At 40.7% G+C, this 20,619-nt stretch overlaps 1 long non-coding RNA gene and 1 pseudogene across 1 annotated transcript in view; one reads left to right on the plus strand and one right to left on the minus strand.

The window, feature by feature from the left end:
• LOC138160609 (uncharacterized) overlaps positions 1 to 20,619 on the minus strand; it is a 76,015-nt gene that overhangs the window by 31,822 nt on the left and 23,574 nt on the right. The gene's annotated exons all lie outside the window — the stretch shown is intronic.
• Positions 12,098 to 12,941, plus strand: LOC138160608 (ras-related protein Rab-5C pseudogene; annotated as a pseudogene).

A 20,619-nucleotide genomic window follows, 5' to 3' on the forward strand; every position in this document is an offset into this window, starting at 1 on the left:
AGAGAGAGAGAGAGAGAGAGAGAGAGAGAGAGAGAGAGAGAGAGAGAGAGAGAGAGTTAAAAGCTTTAATGTGGTTGCATTTAGCCCCTTCAGTAGAAGCTAACTCAAAAAGGTAAATTTGCACCAAAATCATAAAATAAAGACTTTAAAGGATGAGGTCAGAGTAAAGCCTTAACTATCCCTGAGTTATCCTTGGTCTAGGAGACTTTTGAGACACTGAGTGAGTTTTGGGGCTAATCTACTATTCAGATCCACTGTAAATCATAAGTCAAAATCTGGTTAGTTCAGTTCATTGAAGTTTCTATAGAACCTTGCTCTTCTAGAATTAAATTAATTCTATTAATTATTAATAGATAGTATTACCTATTAGATAAATAATAATAGAATTATTAATAAAAAATTAAATTAAAAAATTAAACTCCAGGTCAACTGTCCAGGCCTTAAGGGACTCTCCAAATCAGCTCTTTGAAACCACACACAGCTCCAGAACTTATCTAGAACAGGAGCAGTAAACAATGTTTATGTCGAGACCCCCCTCCTTCAATCAGGCTGAATCAGTTTCTAAGAGCTAAAGGTCATGCTTATTCACTTCCTACCTCTTAGAATTCAATTCAATTACACAAGCATTTATTAAGTGCCAGTTATGTGCAAGGAGGATGTATGGTAGAGGGTGCTAGGCTGGAAGTCAGAAGACTAGGTTCAAATTCTGTCCCTGTCACTTATTAGCTACATGACCTTGGGTAAAGCCCTTAAACTCCATGTGTCCCAGATGGTGCCTTGGACTTATCTAGTAAGTTACAGATGGATAGAAATTTGCATTGGTAGAGAAAATTCCCTGCAATGATGAAATCATAGTCTTCTCATATTCATGTATATACAAGGCATTGTGCTGGGAATATATGAAGAAAAGTATTGAACAGTGTATGTCACCCCATAGGCAAGTAGTTCCTTGGGAACCCTTTCCAGGAGATCGCTTGCTACCATTGCTCAGTATTTCCACTGACCTCGCCATGATTGTTGAATCTTTTAAAGGGATAGGCTATACATAGACCTGTGAATTGTCTTGTACAATTGTCTCATGATTGATGTGATATGGGTGTGTATTTTGAAGGAGTCTAGAAGACTGAGTACAGCTTCTTTCTACCTAAGTCAAAAAACAGTAAAAGAATTTCCATTTTGAACCAACTTTAGGAAGTTAAGTCCTCATTTCATGAAGTAGAAATAATGTGATAAAACAATAATGTGATATAAGACATCACTGCTGATTCATTCCTTTCCCCCTCATCAGTAAGAACATTGACTTGAGTTTGGTTTTCTATCAGTGGAGATGAGTTTGCACTGAGTAACCCACACCATCTGGTCCTTCTTGGGATCAGCGGCACAAAGTTTGAGATGATTGCTGGAGGCCAAAAGTATAGTCTGTTACTCTGGAAGAGTAAAAGACTATGGATTCTTTAACTTAGAACTAGGAAACCTTATCCACTTTACTGAACATCTCAGGCTTCTGCTCTTTATTTCTCAAAATGATTTTCACTTGGTAAAAATGTAAACTAATGGACTTGAAGAAAGAATTAGGATTTCTGGCATCCACATTATCCCTTGTCCCTTGGTAGTGGCAGACCAAACATGACCTGGGCTTTGTGAATCTGAGGTTTATTTTTGGCCCCTCTACTTTCCTCAGTCTGTAATTTTATCAACTCCTGAGATCTCTTCCAAACTTTCTCCTTCTAACCTCCAGGTGTCTGTACTATATCTCTTTCCTATAGTGGGTGGCTTTTCCCAAGAAGCAGACATTTAGAAAATTAATCCTGGATGTTAAGTCACTAGTTATTGAATTTAAGCCATTACCCACACTAGTAGCCAATCTCCAAACTTCCAAGAGCTATTACATCTGCTGTACTCCTAAATCCATTGCTATGCCATTACAGCTGAGATCTTTTGGCCTTGGTCTTAGCGTGACAATAAAGCTATAAAATTTTGCTTCAGAGAGAAAAATATTTAATGGAGAGTATTAGGATAGAGACTAAAGGGTAATTTTTAGCTAAAGTAAGTGAACATACTTATGTAGTATAAAATGAACCAACAAGTACATAGTTCATGGACCATCAGGGGAATGCTTATTTTGATAATATATACATTCTTAAGTAATGACTTCTATAAAAGCAAAATGTAGTACTGAACAATAATCCTAAACATATATATATATATAGCAAACAATTACTACTATAAGCAGAATGGTCCTGGACTACCTCTCCTAGGTTCATTGGAGAGAGAGAGAGAGAGAGAGAGAGAGAGAGAGAGAGTTGGGGAAGGGGACAGAGCCATCAGGCTCCTCCTCTCTCTGCTCCCTTCACAGTAGAAAAGAATGAGAGGAGGGGTAAAAGTAGACTTCATCAATAAGAACATTGACTTGATTTGACTGCTCCTATCAGTGTTAAGGGAAGTGAGCAACAGGAAGGAAGTTTAAGGGCCCAGACTCCCAAAATCTTTCCTACTTTTGGTGAAAGTGGGTCCCACTCTGTCATCTTAATCATATGTTTCTTCTTAGCTTCCTAATTATATATAATAATTCCTTATCACCTACTTACAGGTGATACTCTGTCTATTTGTATTGGAAACAATGCCTATCTACCTTAGAAGCTTTTCTTTCAGAAGTCAGATTGGAAAGAAGGTCCATCTCCCTCTGCCAGGTTAATAGTACTGAAGGAAGTAGAATCCGTCCTATCTATGATAGGAAACTGTGGCCCTTTGAGGAATATCCCTGCACTGGAAGAAGCTAGTTTAGGGAGAGGCAGGCTCTCTGGGGAGAGAATGGGACTATTTGAATCCTCATTCAAATAGCCAGAAGTTACTAATTAGTAAGTATGACATTTCAAAGGACAGGGGCACTAGCTGGGAGCACTTCATAGCATTGCTCTTTGGTAGATTAATTGCTATCCATGTTAATTGGTAGGTTAATACTACCCATGAATATATGCCTAATTCATTATTCAAAAAATAGAAAGTGGGGATACCCCTAACATCATCAATACTAGAACTAAGTACTCATTCTTTCATCTTGGTAACAGGGCAGATTAAGCAGAAAGGTGGCATGGTGGCACGGATAGAGTCCAGGCCTCAGAAGCAGGAAGAGTTGAGTTCAAATCCTATCTCTGACACAGACTGGTTCGGAGATACTGGATAAGTCATTTAAACTTTCAGTGCCCCTGTAGTTGCAGAGAGGGTTCCAATCTCCCCTAGTGGGGAGAGTCTCCCATTGCAAGTTCCCTACTCTGATGAAATCATAGATCTAGAACAACAAAAATGTGAACTTGGTGAATAGGGAATTAAACTACAACAGAGGGCACTGAAAAAGCCTTCAAGGAACCAAAGAGGAAATCTCTATTGGGGAATTTCTCCCCACTAGACAGAGGAGACATTTTTGACTCACCTCAGACCATTCCCCACAGGACTGTATGTATCCTGCTGACATTACTTACAGATTCCCAAGTGAATTAAGTTCTTCAAATAAGAAGAAATACCTCTTTGAATTTCTACCTTAGGTTTTCCCAGTCCCTCAGGATCTGGGACCTCCTGTTCTAATCAGTTCAAGGCCATGATAACTGGATGGGGGTCTTTTTCCAAGTGGGGGATTTCCTATGATGTCATGGAAATGCTCGGCATATCCCAGAAGTGGGAGTCCTGCCAGGAAAGCCTGAAGTGGAGAGGAGGCTTGGCCTTCGGGGAAAAGGGCTGGTGTCATTGAGGGCCGGAAATGTCTGTTCCAGCTGGCTGCCTAGTAATGGCAGGCCTCTTTCATCAGCTGATTCCTTGCATTAATACACTTTTAACCCAGGAAAGGAATAAGGATATAAACAACAGAGGCTTCAGTTATTGTCAGCAGTGGAAGTCTGGTCTTGGGGCTATGGCCCAGACTCTGGTTTATTGGCCCAGGTGTCCTGGTCTCTCTCAATTTGATATGAGAAGTGCTGGAGGCTGGGCAGCACTTCTTGCTTCCACACCCTACAGCCAAGCACTTTTCTTGCTCTTCCCTTTTCCCTTTTCCCCTTACCCTCTTATTCACTCTTCTCTTAGTTCAGAGAAGATGGGGAGATAGTTCCCTATTCCTCCCTCCCTTCCCTCAGCCATTGGAATCTGCCATCCAGCTTGTGCTGGATGCTGTCTCTGGCCTACCATGGTTTTATAATTGTCTCTGGTTAAAATTTAAATAGACGTGTTTCAGCCTGAGAGGGGAAAAAAATGTAAACAAGCCCTTTCTGCAGTATTTCAGAACTGCTGACTTCCAGTGCTTTCAATTTCTGCACTGGGAGACTCATTCAGCTCCTAACAACCAGGGAATTGAGAAGTGCCACAGGCCTGTCTTTTTAAAGGAGTTTTGAATCCATTAAGAAACTCTGCTATGCTTTTGCATCATTTAAATTATTGGGATCCAGCTTCTGTCGGGGGCCATCTTTCTGATGAGTTGAGGAAGACCTAGCTTAGACACCTTTACAGAATTATGGGTTTTAGGTAACTGGAAGGAACCTCTGAGATTCTGGTCGATTCAGTGACCCATCATGCTTCAAGAGGACCCATTATGAACCATGCTATGGACCTCCTGTCGGAGAACTGATAGGCTCAAGATGCAGAGAGAGAGAGACATGCGTTTTTGGACCTGGCCAACATGGGAATTTGTTTTGCTTGATGATGTATATTTGTTACAAGGGTTTTATTTTCCTTTTTGTTTCCAGAGGGGTTGGGGAGAGGATGGTTAAGAATAAGGTCTCCTCCCCTTTCCCCAAATGAGGAGAAAACAGAAGGAAGGCCGGACAAACAGGACAGCTGTGAAAATTACATGTCAAATTTATTACATTCTTTAAAAGACAGGCAAGCACTGCATAACAGAGATTATCAATTTCATGTATGATCTTCCTCTTCTGTTTCACAATATATAGGGAAATGCTCATTTTATTTGGTGTTCATTAAGTTTAGAATGAAACAACCACAACAAAGAACCTCCATGGTAATCTAGAACAATAATTCTGAACCTTTTTATGGCATTAGATCCCTTTGGCAGTCTGGTGAAACCTATGGACACCTTCCCAAAATAATGTTTTAAAATGCATAAAATACATAGGATTACAAAGGAAATCAATTGGATTGAAATACTATTATCTTAATATTTTTTTTAAAAAACAAGTCCATGGACCCCAGGTTAAGAACCCCTATCTAGTCCAAACACTCATCTTACACTTGGACCTAGAGAAGGAGAATGACTTGTCCAAGGTCACATAACCAGTTAGTGGCAGAACTGGGATTTGAACCCAAGTTTCCTCATGCTATTTTCACTACCCCATTTTGTTTCATCACTGTGCCATCCAAGCTTTCTGAAGAATCTGTGGAGAGAATTGCCAGTTCTTTCCCTGCTGAGATTTTTATTGTCGTTGTTCTATCCTCATGAAAAAATGGGTCTGTATTTCTGGTGAAATAAAGGCAATAACTATACCAACAATAATGACAAAACCTCCAAACCCTGGAGAAATAATGAATTCATATGTCAGCTTTTTTCTTTTCTCCTTTCTTTTTGGGCCAGAGTATGAATCTATTATGACGCTGTTGTCGCTCTGGAATTGGGGGAAAGGTGGTTCTCATTGTGGGGGTGGTAGTTGTTCTGTTTTCTTTGCATCGCATCTGAGATACAGACATAATTTCCCCCCTGAGAATGGGTCTATTGTTGGCCAGTTCAGGGGATGGAGAGCTGGGTTTAGTTTTCTATATGCAAGCAAACCCTTCTACTTTCTTTGTGTTTATCCAGGAGTAGTCAGGCTATTTTTTGGAGTCCCCATCAAGAAAATTGATCTTGTGCATTTTGCTTTTTTATGTAATATATTGCTTTGTTTTCTGGGAGAAGGATGGACTCAGCAATAAACTAGGAGGTTTTTTGGAGACAAGGATGTGGTCAAGTTTTTCTAACTTTATGAAAGGTTGGCAGTACAGTACAAATAGATGGATTCTGAAAATAGCTTTTGATTCAGAGACTTCTTACCTCAGGTAAGGAGAGTAAGAACATGAATCTAATTCTTCCAATTAATAGATCAACAGAAGTTTTCCAATGGTGATACAACCATGCATGATGAGAAAATTTCTTCCCATTGGTACATGAAGATTGGTCTTCTACTAGTAAGGTTAGATTTGTTCCAGATATAATTTATCAATTAGATAAATTCACTCATACACCTCCAGGACAGAGAAGTTTTAAAAATTGTTCTCTTTGAATGTCTATACCATCTTAATGACCCATATCATCAACAAAAATAAACTACTCAAATTAATAAGTAAAATTTAAAAGTGACCTTACAAAGGAGCATATAGGGGAAAATCTAGGCAACGTGAAAAAAACCCAAAAGATGTCAATGAAAATTTATTTTAAAAAATATAAGTAATCATATATAAAGGCATAAGGTTCAAATTGTTTGCATTTTGTTTTGAAAGGGTATATATTAACTTTAATAAAATGAAAGCACTACTATTCTGATATACTATCAAGTAAAGTCATCTTAGAACTTTCCTTCTGAGAATACCCCACATTTAACATTTATGTACACACACACACACACACACACACACACACACCTTGTTTGTGTATGGTTGTTTGCATGTGGTCTTTTCCATTAGCCTGTGATCTCTTTGGGGACTGCAACTGTTTTTTGCCCTTTTTTTTTGCATCCATAGTCCTTAGCACGGTACCTGGCACGTGTTGTTCTTCAGTTGTGTCTGACTCTTCCTGATCCCATTTGGTGTTTTTTTGACAAAGATACTGAAGTGGTTTGCCATTTCCTTCTCCAGTTCATTTTACAGATGAGGAAACTAAGGCAAGCAGGGTTGAGAGACTTGCCCAGGGCCACACAGCTAGTAAGTGTCCAAGGCAAGATTTGAACTCTATCCAGTACACCATCTAGTTGCCCCTGCACATAGGTGCTTAATAAATGCTACTGTTTTCTGACTATTCAGAAAAAGAGAGGGGCCAATCATATGGTAAGAGTGAGGTTACTTGGATTATTTTAGCTGCTACACCCATGAAACGTTACAAGACCCAGGAAAAGAGCACTGGTTCTGGAATCAAGGGATCTGGGTTCAAACCTCATCTCTGACATTTAGTAGCTATGGAGCCTAACCCAAGTCACTTACAACTCTCAAGATCTCTGTTTCCTCAACTGTAAAATGAGGGTTTCTCTGAATGACCTCTGAATGTTGTTCTGGACTTATGACCCTGAGACCTGTAGTGTAGTGGGTGGGGCTTTTGAAGAATCACACAGGCCAAGAAAGGCCAAATAGGTGGGTTGCCATTTGTACTAAGGGAAAAGATTGCCCCCTTTGATGAGATCACAGATATCTTATTGAACCTTCTATTTGCTTCCATTATCTTTTATAGTTTCTTTTTTTCCTAGTGGGTAGAGAGCTGACCTTGGAACCAGGAAAACCTTCATTCAAATTCTGCCTCTGACATATTATCTGTATGACCCTGAGCAGTGCTGACCTGCATTAGAAGAGGGGGCTTTCTAATCCAGAAGTTTCCTGTATCATTGAAACTATCCTGTTTTTTGTTTTTTTTTTCCTTTCCGGCCAGAGAATATTCCCTTTTATTCTCTGGAGGTGAGGGAGCAGAGTTTCTAGGTTGCCAAGGGGAGTCCTGCCTGTGTTGGGAATGAATGGCAGCTCCATCCTGCACTTCTTACCTGGCTATAGATCCCTGACCTACTTACCATGAACACTGAAGAAAGAAGATTGACCACAGAGGACCACTGGATAGGGTTAGGAGTGAAACATGGATCCTCAGCAATAGTCATATGAGCCTGAGATGGGGGTGTGGGGTGTGGGGGGAGGCAGGAAATAGCAGAAAGAGGAAGACAGGAACATCCCATTTCCTTGTCCCTCCTGAGACACATATGGTAACTTTTAAATCTTAAAATACAAATTAAATGTTAAAAAACAAAACAACTTACAAGTAAAATAATAGAATAATGTTTTTCATTAAAAGGAATGGCTTTAATATTATTTTAACTTGACATATTTTAGTATAATGCCATAGTTTTGGGGTTTTTCTACAATTTAAACTCTGAGTAAAGGCCTGAGGTAAGTCTTGGTGTCCAGTGGCTCCAGAGGAACTTAGTTCAACTCTGATTTATACCTTGTTCAGCTGGGGCAAATCCAAAGGGTGGGGAGGATGCCAGGGATGCCTTGCTTGGCAGAGTTGTGGCTGAACTGGGTCTGGATACCACTACCCTTATCTCTACTGTTCACCCTCACAAGGGGGTGTAGAACCCACTGGGTGGTGAATGGGGTGCTTGACTAAGATTCTGAGGGACCTGGGTTTAAATCATACTTCAAATCCTGGACAAGTACCTCAGTTTCCCGAGCTGTAAATGAGGGAGTTGGACTTGATGGTTTTTAAGGTCCTTTCCAGCTCTAAATCTCTGATCCTACGCTCCTCTCATCTTCCTTGCTCTCACCTTCCACTAACCCCTGAACAAAGTCAAAGTGGCTACTTTTTCTAAAAGAAAGGGAGCAGGACCATTGACTCGAGTTTCCCAGCTTCCTCACCCTACGACTGACATCACTGTTGTCCTCACTATGGCTCTGGGCCATGAAAACTATTTAGAATAGTCTAGTGTTTTTTTTTTCTAAACAACAGCAAAATGAATTTTATTTTTAAAAACTTTATTTTTACATAATAGGTGCTTAATAAATACTAACTGACATACATTTATCATTTGTTCCTTCCACCAGCCACCCCCTTTTTTTAACCAACAATCTAAGCTTATATTTTATTAATTTGTTTTATATACATGTATAATCTGTCCTTCCTACTACACTCCCCTCCCCAGTTTGAGGTTTCTTTTTATAAAACCAAGAATCTGAACTTTATAAATGTATTTACTTGGTTTACATGCATATAAAATTAAAAAAAAAACTGTCCTCACTGTCCTCCAACCCCAATTTGGTGTTTCTTCTAAGGCACTCAACAGTAACTATGCCGCCATTAGGAAAGAATTGGAATGAAGAACTTGGTTGCTGCCCCAGGCCATGTCCTTGTGGCTAAGTGGAAAGAGGAGTGTGCGTGAGCTCTCTCCGGTACATTTGGGCGGGGGAGAGCATTTCCATCCACCTGTACCTTTGGAGAAGACAAATGGGGAAATTCAAGAACCCAAGTGGGAAGTCAGAATCTGGAAGACAAGCTGAGAAGGCTCAGGGACAGGACTGATACAAATACCCTCCAACAAAAGAGGGAGAAAGAGAAAAGGAAATTTCATTTGAAGAGGAAGAAGGTCAATGTCATATGGAAGAACCACAGATGACACAAGATTAAAACAAAACATGCAGTTCTTATGGGGATGGGTACTGCTGATCATGCTGCTGGAATACGTTATGGTGTGATATGCCACTGAGTTCAAGGCAGTATTTGTTTGGGTTGTTCATTACATACAACATACAGAATGCCAGACTTGGGCATCAGAAAGACCTGTCTCTGAAGCAGGATAACTGGGGAACTATAGGCCAATGACCTAACCTCTTCGTGACCCAGGCTACTCGATGATTATGAGTTATAGACAAGTGGCCCATTTCTATTTGCTTTTTTTTTGTTAAAGCAATTGGGGTTAAGTAACTTGCTCAAGGTTACATGGCCAGTTATTTTGTGTGGGTGCCAAGTATCTGAGGCCGGAACTGATACCGGGTCTCCCGACGCTGGGGCTGGCGCTCTTACTGCGCCACCTGGCCGCCCCAACCCATTTGTGAAGAAAATTTCTGCACTGAGTTTCTTGAACTGATAAAATCACAGTTCTGCCCTGCCCCCTTCTCCCTCTGCCCATAATCTATAGCAACTTTATTTTTCATTTCTGTGTGAAAGACGTTTCCTATCTTAAAAGGAACTAGGCTCTGGGATAAGAGCTCTTCAGTGTTTGCAAAGACCCCTTACAAAAATGATTCTATCCAGGCCCCCCAACAATCCTAAGAAGTGAGTATCATTTACAGATTAGAGGACTGAGGTCGAAAGAGGTTAAGTGATTTGCCCATGTTTTATACTAACAGCGCCATAGGCAGGATTTGAAATGAGTCCATCCTGATCGTAAACCCATTACTCTACATGCTGCTTTAACGAAAGAAAGCTTTGTGATCGTGAGCAATATTAGGCAAGTTTAGTACATTCTCCCTAATGATGATGAGATGAGTGAGAATGTCAGAACAAGACGCCTAACCCCAGGGATGCTATTAAAATTGTTACATCTCTAGTTCATGTGGAAATATTCATTCCATTTATCAGAAGAAGTACAAAGATGGTTTTCATTATGATTAAGTCCTTACAACTGCAGAAATGTGTAATTTATAAAAGGATTTTTTTTTTATTTTAAAAATCACACCAGAACAGTTTGGTTATCTAGGGATTGACTGAATTTCCTTTGAATCTGCTATTTCATAAGTTTGGACACAGATGTATGACCTGGCCTTGTATCTATTCTCTCTTCTTTTCTTTCCTCTTCCCTTTTCCCCCTCTTTCTTTGTCTCCCTTGCAAAATCTTCTTTTCTAATAGGGAGTTTCGGCACCTTTGACAGTTTCCCTTTTATTCACAGTTCTACCATTCTAGGAATGCGTGTAGAGGTCTGTCATGGGTCTTGAGACACACGCAATCCCTGACATACAGGGGTTTCCACTCAAATGGAGAAGACAAGATGCAGGATGTCTCTTTTCTTTGATTTCCCCTAACTTATCACTTGTATTTCTTCTATGGTAGTAACGCCAGTATGCTTTATATTCGGGCTATTCATGTATATGTCTTATTTCTTCCATTTATTCCTTGAGGGCAGGTCCCTGGTACATCTTGGTGACTCTAACAAACTTAGCAGAGAATATGGCACATAATATAGGAACTAAATATACATTTTTTTTTTCCATTAGCCAAAAGAACATAGGACAGAAACCCACCCTATTAGGATTGGGGGAGAGCGGTAGAAGAAGTTTGCCTTTCGTTTCTCATGGCTTTCTCTTTTGGGGTTATTGTTCCATATCTACTCTTGCATCTTCCATCACTTTTTTAGGGTTTTGAGGACCACTTGAAATGGTTAACTGCTCCGGTAGCTTCCTCCAAAGCCAAAGAGTACACATGTATATTTGACAGTGAGTTAGTGGAGTTTTGTATGTGTGCTATTTTAATTTTAACAGTACTTTCTGATTTTACTAAATTCATGGCACATTCTCAAAGGTGGACTCCTAAAGGAGGAAAAAGCCGGGGAATGTAGAATGGGAACAAAGTAAGGATATTGTTTCTTTTGGTATATACATATTAGGTGTTGAATAAATATTTGTTGGAATGCATGAGGTCATGAATGAGAAGCACAATGAGATTGCCCTAAACGGCAAGTTGATAACACAAATTTGAGCTTTATATGATGTTCTAAGCTATTTCCTTGGTTTAATCCAACTGGTGCCCACTCAAGCGTCTTCCTAGGGAGAGTGTTGGTGGATGCTGATAAAAGCCAATGCTATACCAGAAGACAAGCAACATATGCCAAAACTGGAGTATAAACTTAATGTATTTTGCCCTGAACTCTGTTTGCCCCTCTGTGTACCAGACAAGTTGTATTAATTGTGATCATCTCACTTAATCCTGGTATTTGTTTTGGGATTCTGTGTAGACTGTTGACTTTTACCTATCTTGACCTGGGCCATGCTTGACCTTAAGTTTTGTAGCCTTCTTCCAAGATTGGTAAATCAAATGAGTAAGTAACTGTGGGCCCTTTATGATATAATAGAAAAAGTGCTAGATTTGAAGCAGAGGACCCGAGTTCAAATACTGTCTCTGATACACACTACCTATCACTTAGTCTCTCTGGGTCTCATTTTCCACATTTGTAAAATTAGAAGGTTGGATTAGATCAGCACCAAATTTCTAATATAGTTCTCCCCTATGATGCCACAGAAAGATCTGGAGATGAGAATTTTTGAAACCATGGAGGATGCCACCCCACTATTTCTTACTACTTTTTATTCCCACAGAAAAATAATGTATAGAAAGGAGGAAATGAAGGCCGGCGCCTGGGACACTGACGGGGGGGGGGGGGGGGGGGAGGAGCGGAGCCAGTCCGCAGAGCCGGCCCCAGCAGCCCCATCGCCCCAGAGCCTCATTGGAGGCCTCCTGTCCCCACTAAGTGCCTCTGCACTCAGTATTAGCCTCCCACCCCATCCCCCACGCTCATTGGTGCCACTGCTGTGGGACGGGCCATGGCAGGTCGGGGAGGCGCAGCACGACCCAATGGACCAGCTGCTGGCAACAAAATCTGCCAATTTAAACTGGTCTTACTGGGGGAGTCAGCAGTGGGCAAGTCAAGCCTCGTTCTCCGCTTCGTCAAGGGACAGTTTCACGAATACCAGGAGAGCACAATCGGAGCGGCCTTCCTCACACAGACTGTCTGCTTGGACGACACAACGGTCAAGTTTGAGATTTGGGACACAGCAGGACAAGAGAGGTATCACAGCCTGGCCCCCATGTACTATCGGGGCGCTCAGGCAGCCATTGTGGTCTACGACATCACAAATACAGATACATTTGCACGGGCCAAGAACTGGGTGAAGGAGCTGCAGCGGCAGGCTAGTCCCAACATAGTCATTGCACTCGCTGGCAACAAGGCTGACCTGGCTAGCAAGAGAGCTGTGGATTTCCAGGAAGCACAGGCCTAAGCAGATGACAACAGCTTGCTGTTCATGGAAACATCAGCAAAGACAGCAATGAATGTGAATGAAATTTTCATGGCAATAGCCAAGAAGCTGCCCAAGAATGAGCCCCAGAATGCACCTGGTGCCCCGGGCCGCAATCGGGGTGTGGACCTCCAGGAAAATAGCCCAATCAGCAGGAGCCAGTGCTGCAGCAACTGAGCCCCACTTGCCCACCCACTGCCCCCCACCTCTCCCTGCCTGAACAACCTGACTGGAATCCACTCTAACCAATCGCACTTAACGAAAGCGAGCCGCCGCCATGGGGGGGGGGGGGAAGGGGAGGGGGCTGCCGTGATTTCTCCATATATTTTTTGATCGTAGGCTGGAGGGAGCTATTCCACCCGCACCTTTCTGTACAAATACTAATTCAATTTTAAGTCTTAAGTCACTTTTTTAATATATATGAACTTCAGCTCTTCCCCTCCCCTCTTATTCTTTTCTGGTGGTAGCTGCATGTCCCAATTCTTCTCCCTACCCTTGTATTTTTTAGGGGTGGGGGGATAGGGAGGTGGTTACCCCTCCTGTCCCTTTTGCTGATTGGGAGAAGTGTTGGTAGCACCTCAGTCTCATTATATCCTCACTCACTGTCTTGGAGTGGGGTTTATCTTGGGATGGAAGGAAAACCTGGGTGGGGAAGGGAAGTAGGAGGATTTTCCCTCAGCTGGTTCTTATTGGGGCCACCCTATTCCTTTACCTCACCCCACTGACTCACAGCCCAGAGAGAAACAACATTATTATGGCAGCCAAGAACCCTTTTCCCAAATCTCCTGCTACCACCTGGACCTCTGGCTCTGAGCCCTATTTTGACCAAATCATAATGATGAGTATTTGGGGGGAGGGGGGAGAAGGGAACGGAACCAACTTTTTCTGCATTTTGTATTGTATGTTTTCTTCAACATGTAACCAATCAGTATCTTGTCAATATAGTACACCGATCGACCTCTCAAAAAAAAAAAGAAAAATAATGTATATTTTGGAAAAAGTCTGAATATATTAATAACTTACATTTATATAGTAGTAAGCATTTAACATAGATTATCCCGTTTGAATCTCACAATAGTCTAATGAAGTAGGAAACAAATTCAGAGAGATGTAGCTACCTGCCCAAAATCACACAGCTAACAAACTTGACAGGGCCAGGCTCAAATCCAAGTCTTTACGTCTCATTTTAGTGCTCTATATGCATGCACATACACATGTGTACACATATCTATATATGTATGTACCCAGATATTTATGCAAATATATTCAACACTTTAGTGTTCCATATAGCTCTATAGTCACCTTGTTCATTTAGGAACAGAAAAAAATACATCACTTTTAATGTGGTTTTGGCCATAAAAAATTTGTTTGGTGTATTGAATTTTAGAATAGACTTTATCCAGAAAAAAACTTTGCTGAGCTTGTATGAAAATGTTTCAATTTGTTACAAATGGCATTGCAACCAGTTGGACTTTATGGAATATGGAAACTCTTATGTTTGATCAGTTTATGAGCATCAGCAAAAACTTAAATGAAGAATCCATTTAATAGGGATAAATGTAAAGTTTTGAATTAGGGTGCAAGAAATCAAGTACAGGACAGGGATAAAATGCCTTGAAAGGGAGCAATGGAGATGCTTAGCCTGGAGAAGAGGATGCTTGGGGGAATATGATTGTATTATTCAAGTATTTGAAGGGTAGTGATATGGAAGAGGGGTTAGATTGGTTCTGGTTGTCCCCAGAGGGCAGGACAGGATTGGGATCAGTGGGCTGAAACTTCAGGGAGGCAGATTTTAGTTCCAATATAAGGGAAAAGAACCATTATTTATATTACCTCTGGGAATAGTGAGTTTTCCATTCTAGAGACCTTCAAGCAGAGGCTGAATATTCTTTCAGGGATAGTGGAAAGAAGATTCACACCTCCGGCAGAGATTGAATTAAATGGTCCAAAGGTTCTTTCCAACTCAGATTCTTTATTTTCTCATCTGGATGTCCTTCACAAACTCAAGAAGATACAGAAAGCACTGATTTTTCAGAAAAGGAATAATGATGATAATAAAATGAGAAAAAAACTTCCACAGAACTATCTGAATATAACTTTTACTACATGTTCTGTAGCCCAATCATTCTCATTGTCTGAGCTGCTGTAATCAGCAATTTCTGCTGCCTCCCAATTCTTCATTTTAGTCTTTTCTCAGGCTTCTGAAAATGGAAGCCTTGCTGAGAATAATAAAAACTCCTCTCCCCTTTACATACATATTACTGTATTTCTTAATTTAATGCAAGTATTTACAAATGTAGGCCAATTTCTTCCAAATGTAAACCAGGTTTTCTCCCATATCAGGTGTTACTGAAAATGAAGAAATACTTTTATGTATAATACTAATTTTATTTACATTATTTATTTCAAATTTTATTTTCAGTTCTATATTCTCTCCTTCCTTCCACCCCCTCCTTTACCCACTGAGAAGGCAAGAAAATGATATCCATTATACATATACAGTCATGCAAAACATTTCAACATTAGCCAGGTTCTGAAAAAAAAAGCAAGAAAAATAAAGGAAAAAAACATGCTTCAGTCTGTACTCTGAGTCCATTAGTTTTCTATCTGAAGGTGTATAGCTTTTTATATTGAGTCCTTTGGAGTTATGGTGGCTCATCATTTTGATCAGAATTACTAAGTCTCTCACAGTTGATTATCCTTACAATATTGCTATTACTGTACATATTATTCTCATGGTTCTGTTCACTTTGCTTTGCATCAGTTCATATAGATCTTCCCAAGTTTTTCTGAAACCATCCCAGAAGACAGAAATCTGAAGCAAGTGAGAAATGAGTCTTCTTCCTCTTGAAAGGGTGTCTCTTGAGGGTCCCATCACCACATTGAAGAGAGATGTCATTTGGAGGTACAAAGGCCAGTTAGCAATATGTGAATGCCCTTATCTTAAATATATTGTTCATCATTCTGAAATTATTTTCCATCTTCTAGAAGAAATCTTAGGTCCAGAATAGGGAGGTTCCTACCTCTCCTATTTTTTTTTTTTTTTGCTTTCCCCACCTAGGACTTTATACTTCTACTGATGCCCCATCTATGAACATTATTTAACTTGTATTTTAAGGTGCATGCTTTAAAAATCAGAGCACTAGAACTAGTGCTGTGACTATTGGGAAATTATTTTACCCCTCCGTGATCCAGTAACCTCATCTGTAAAATAAGGCAGCCTGAATTAGATGAGGTCTAAGGTTACTTCCAGCTGTAGCATTCAATGAGTCCATGAATCTCTAAGTCTCTTGGCTCTCCAGATGATTCCCATAAACAACCTCCTTCATCTGGGCATTCTGGGAAGCCCACTATCCCTGATGGGATAATAACACCAAGTGGGTGTTATTCAAAGGAACAAATGAGAATAAAGATGGAGAGAGGAAGTTTTGTTTCATTTTTTTCCCCAATGGTAGAACTCTTATCTGAGAGATTTCAGGTTTTACAATCCTAGGAATACCTCCTAATTTCTGGTCATGAGAACTGAAGAAAAACATATCCATTTCCTCTAATGAAGCAGGGAATTTCACTCTTTGTCAATATATCTCTGTCCAGTGTAGCTTCCCATTTTTTTTAAAGGAGGGCTGCCATGTCAGATTGCACTGTCCTTGAACCAGACAACTTTCTCTGCTTGTCTTCATCTGTCTAAATAAAGCTAACCTACATTTGCTGTCTAATTCATTCTGATGCTTACTGATGCTATTTAAAGCATCCCTTAAGGCCTGGTGGAAAACAAGATGCATTAACACAACTAGGGAATTTTCACATATTTTGATCAAGAGAACCTTAAAGCATTGTCTAAGTTTCCCTTGCTTTGGATGAGAAGGGCAGGGGAGTTCTTTACATATGTAAAGAAAGAAGAACTCTCCATCTTCTAACTCTGTGAGGTGTGTCACTAGCAACATACCTGGAAAGTCTTGCTTCCAGGCAGTCTCTCTCTCTCTCTCTCTCCTCTGGGCTCCTGTTCAGTCTCACGTAGTCCAGCCTTCCCAAAGATTAATTGCTCTACAGAATGGATTTTCCTCTCTGCATTCAACTATTTGTTTAGCCCATTGTGGGTTTACTTTCCGCTCTCTGGGAACAAACAGTGTTGTTATTTCTTACCACTGAAATGAGTTCTCCAAAGGGTGGAGACTCAGAACAGATTTCAGAGGTAAGCCTAACAAAATCCAACTGACTGCTTTATTCGTGAAGTCTTCAATGTGGTGGCCAGTTGGGTAATCAGGCTTTGGGGGAGCTCTTGGGCTGTACTCTGTTTTGTTTTGTTTTCCAGTCTGACATTTTAAAGGAACCTAGTGCTCTCACATTCCAGGGAGGGGAGTGAGACATTAAGCAGGGAAAAGGAACAATGTAATGGAATGATAAAGTGAGCCCATTTGAGGCCTAACATTTGCCTGGGTGCTCCTCGACATTCTAGGTCTGGTGTTTTTCTTATTCAGGTCTCATATTTACGTTGCTCTGTTGGCTTAGTAAGAAAGAGACCTGGAATGAAGGGATTGTTTTAACTATTAACGTCTTGGCCAATTATTGCCTTTCAGGGCAAGTGTTTATCACTAGCAGCCACGAATTTAGAATTCCCCACAAAGGGACCAAGGCAGAAGCTATGATTGCTAAAAGTCTGTTCCTTCAAGGTATCCCCTGGGAGATTAGTACACTGGCTTTGGACCATTGTCCACAGGAAATGCAATATAAAACTTCCAGCTCCAACAGGGGATCTGCCCAGAAAGTTTAAGAACGCAGGCAGTGATGCTTCCCAAAGATGGTAAATAATAGTGTTTCCTTCAGAGTGGCATAGGAGAGGCAGCTTAGTGTAGTGGATAGAAAAAAAAAGGCTTGAAATTGAGTCAGGAGACTGTTTTTGTCTTATATTTTCAATACCTAGAACAGTGCCTTATACATAGTAGGTACTTAATAAATGTCTGTTCAATCAGTCAACATTTATTAAGCATCTACTATGTGCCAGGCACTGTGCTGAGTCCTGGGGCTACAAAAAGAAACAAAAGAAAGACCCTGCCCTAAATCACAATCTAATATGGGAGACAACATGTAAGCAAATATGTACAAATAAGCTTCATACAAGATAAATAAGGAAAAAATTAATAGAAGGAACTAGAATTAAGAGGAGTTAGGAAAGATTTCCTGTAAAAAAAAAAAATAGAATTTTAGTTGGCATTTTAATTGAAATTGCTGCCTTTTTTGATTATGATTGGTTTTGCTAAACTTTTTATTTTTTATATTTTTTATTATGAAAATGACTCTCTGGGACGGAGAGAGGAAAAGGCAACTTTGAGTAATGTAGGAGATGCAAAAAATAAGTGATAGCGCTATTAAACAGGTTTCCTGAAACAACGTGGCTCCTTTTCACTAATGACTCCTCCTAGAATCCAATGAGTGGGTGGAATGGGTGAGTTATATAGTGTCTGTGCAGAACATGGGATTCAGTGATATACTTGCTACTTAGCCAAAAAGGGGTTAAAATGTAGCAACTGGGCTTCTTCCTCAAATGTGAGCCCCTAGAAAGCTTCTCTAAGTTTGATATGCTCTGTAGGTGAATACCCACTCAAAATGCAACCTACCACCAATGTGTTTACTTTTATCAGCCAACCAGAGGACACATTAGTTCAAAGCAAAATATGTGAAATCAAATAGCTTAACAAATAAAGGGACACGAAAAGAGGGCCCCCTTGTACACATATGGGCTATACTTTGTTAAAGGTTAGCACACTATCAGTCAGGGAGAGAACACACAGAGCATGCTTATGATAGACATGACGAGCTCATATAATGTTAACACATATGACTAGGTATTTTGCACATTATCCAATATCTCTGCTAATAGGGCAGTTCTCAGGGATCAGGAGTCTCTGTTTTCTGGGACATAGGGTTCAGTGAGGGAGTTCCCAATGTGTGGCAGAAAAAGTGCGTTCCAAGTCTAATCCTAATCCTGGTCAGCAACTCATGGGCTAAAAAGGTGGAATTCCCTGATGCTGGGACACAGGGTTAAGACATCCTGAATCACAGCCCCATGCTCATAGTAGTGCAGCTGTGGGGGTACTAGTTCTAACTCTGGAGAGAACCTTGTATACTAGGAGAACTGCCTACCTCTAGCCCAAACCTGGTTCATTGGGTACTAACAGCATCTAGCTGGCATAATGGATAGACTCTGGGGTTAGAGTCAGGAAGATCTAGGTTCTAATCCAGCCTCATATTCTTACTAGCTGTGCAACCCTGGGCAAATCATTTAACCTTTTTTTTTTTGGCCTCAGTTTCCTCATCTGTAAGATGGATATAATAATAGCACCTACTTACCAGAGTTGTTATGAGGATCAAAAGAGATAATTATTGTAAAGCACTTAGCACAGTGCCTGGTACATAGTAATTTTTGTGTCAATATTTATTGTTATTATTATTATTATTATTATTATTATTATTAGCAGAAGGGTCACTCAAGGGCAGAATTCTTGGTATTGCATTGACACTTACCGTAGCCCGAAGTGGTAGGCATAGGTCAGCAAGGGAAAGAGGGTGATGAAATAGGGAAGCAACACATAAAACTCTAGGTACTGCCTATAGTGAGGGACAGTTTTCTACGGCATAAACCAAGAGTGGAGAATACCCACATAATCCTGGGGTCAGAGATAGAAGTTTTCAACTGGAAGGAGATTGCAGGAGGCTTTTAGCCTTATTGTGGGTGAGGGTCAAGTCTTCTCAGGAGTGACAGGCTAGGATGTAAGGTCTCATTGGCTGGTTTCTGGGTTGACTGGACCAGAAGTTTCAAAGGAGGGGGTGAGGGTGGAGTACTCTTCTGTACGCATTTTCCTGACCATATGTCAGGTGGGTGTGGCATCTTCACCTTACTGGCCACCAAAGAGGCTTATCACAACCTTCCAGGAGAGCATAGTAGTATACAAGGCATACCTCACTGGCTGCAAAAACACACAAGCCAACAGACTGAGTCAAAGGGGAAGAACTAGGTGGCCCCGGGGGTAACACACATCTTTGGAGGTAGTCACAGAACACTGTGGTAGTCACAGTATCAATGGATCACAAAAGCATTACGACACAAGGGAAGGTACATGAAGGGGAACATGGGGTCAAAGTATATCCATGGCCAGGATGACTTGCACACTGTTAATTACTTATGTCCTCTGGTGAGGTCCTCATGCTGCTCTCCACTGGTTACCTCTAGTGGCTTCATGGTCACAGAACTGCTCTGTGCTACCATGTGCTGGACATCAGCAAAGAGGAGAGAGTCTGTGCGGTCAGCTAGTCTCTTCAGGTCTGTAGACTGTTTTTTGCTACCATTTGCTAGAATGCAGTGGATAGAAAGTCTCTCCATAACAGAGAGAGGTAAATTCTTAGTGTGTAGCCTAGGTCTATGAGTCATCATGGGTAGCTAGGTGGAGCAGTGGATAGAATGCTGGGCTTAGAATCAGAAAGACCCCTCTTCCTGAGTTCAGATCTAGCCACTTACTAGCTGTGTGACCCTGGGCAAGTCACTTAACCCTGTTTGCCTCAGTTTCTTCATCTGTAAAGTGATCTAGAGAAGGAAATGATAAACTACTCCAGTATCTTTGCCAAGAAAATCCCAAATGAGTCCATGAAGAGAAGAGTGGAACATGGCTGAACAACAACAAACAACAAATGAGTCATCATACCCTACCAGGCAGTCAACGAATTCCATCAGGACGCTCCAGGCATTAACGCTATTCTTTTAACTACTTTTTTTCTGGATGCCAGAAGGCCAGGTCCTTTGTCACAGATAATTTAATGATGATGATGATGATGATGGCAATTAAAGTTTATGTTTATATGGTGCTTTATGGTTTATACAAAGTACTTTACATACA

Source organism: Petaurus breviceps, unplaced genomic scaffold (genome assembly GCF_028583685.1).
Source record: "Petaurus breviceps papuanus isolate PSGF00001 unplaced genomic scaffold, PetGlider_PUasm1.0 181, whole genome shotgun sequence".
NCBI lineage: Eukaryota > Metazoa > Chordata > Mammalia > Diprotodontia > Petauridae > Petaurus > Petaurus breviceps.